Here is a 1,336-nt window from a genome sequence, read left to right as displayed (position 1 = left end):
ACAGCAGCTGGCCTGAGACCACTAAATGGATCACATGTGACACAGATATAAACAGAGCCATGTGACACTCCAGCAAGTGAAGCCAGTGAGCATGGAGCAACTTCTATAAATCTCATTCACCTGTGATAAATGGTTGCTGAATCATGATTCTACAAAAGTAATCCCATAAATAGACATCCAGGTAAATTTTACAATTAGTGAAATTCTTAGGCCAAAATACAAATAGCCACACATACCAAACCTACACACTGAATTTAAGTGGAGATGCATTGGAGGGTTCTGAAAGCAGCAGAGCAGAAAAGACTATTCAAATAGAATATCTTCATCCTTCTCCTTGGCCACAAGTTTAGCAGGCTCTATCACCTTGCCAGCCACTCTCTGCTGCTCCAACTCCTTCGCGGATTTTTCCATGAGAATAGTTTTCTTCTCCTGCATTTGCTTTAACCTATAGAATTCTTCTCTCTCTTATCCAGCTCTGTGATGATGTAAGCAAGGGTACATTCAATCCAAGGTATAATAATGTGCTCGATGACATTTATATTCCTGTTGGTCATCTTAATAGCATCATCCAGAGTAACAAAGGAAGTCTGCAGCAAAGCAAGCTCCACCAGTAGCTCCACTGTTTTGGCATAATTCCTCTTCTGTTTAGCCAACTGTTCCCAACCTCTGACTAAATCAGTCAGTTCATAACTGTTAGTTCCTTCTTGGCAATGTTCAAAAACTGGCAAAATAACACCTGCTACATTAATGTTTTTTTCACACGAATCTTCATTTGGGCTGTATTTACATTTTGGATAACTGTGGTACTGAAGTCCTAGCTTCTCTCATCACTTTGCCCATAAACACCTTGGTCTCTATTATCTTCTTTAGCATCTGTTGAAATCGAAGAGTTAAAGCATCAGATTTTATTCTTCAGTAGGTTTTGGCCTGTATGTGCTCCTTTGAAGCGAGCCTTCATGATGGTCTGTGGCATTTACAAGGGGAACGTTTCAATCCAATCTTTGCCTGACATTCTGACAATGACCATTTAGCTCATGTTGCTGGCTGGGTAATTGTGGCTGCAACAGCTCCAATACCAACAGCCATAATCTCTACCTCTCTTTTCTGGTGTTTTCATACTTGCAATTGTTCCCCTGTATTGAGTTAATTCACATTTTTAACTTTAACTTTCCTATATGAACTCATTTTAGCCCAGAATACAGAATTTCTAGGGGATAGGGGATGGGATAGGAGGAAAAGTCTGTTTGGGTTGGTAAGTATCATGGTAAACCTGTCATGTGAAAAATATATTACTTTAAAGCTACTGGCAACTAAGTTTCATTAGTATTCTCTACCT

At 39.5% G+C, this 1,336-nt stretch overlaps 1 pseudogene; it reads right to left on the bottom strand.

Annotated features, from left to right (window-relative positions):
- Positions 1–303: 303 nt before the first annotated feature.
- On the bottom strand, positions 304–1,012 carry LOC104847585 (annotated as a pseudogene).
- Between the last annotated feature and the right edge of the window lie 324 nt (positions 1,013–1,336).

Source organism: Fukomys damarensis, unplaced genomic scaffold (assembly GCF_012274545.1).
Source record: "Fukomys damarensis isolate Sample0158 unplaced genomic scaffold, DMR_v1.0_HiC HiC_scaffold_39, whole genome shotgun sequence".
Classification (NCBI taxonomy): domain Eukaryota; kingdom Metazoa; phylum Chordata; class Mammalia; order Rodentia; family Bathyergidae; genus Fukomys; species Fukomys damarensis.
This window is presented reverse-complemented; position numbering and strand designations above follow the sequence as displayed.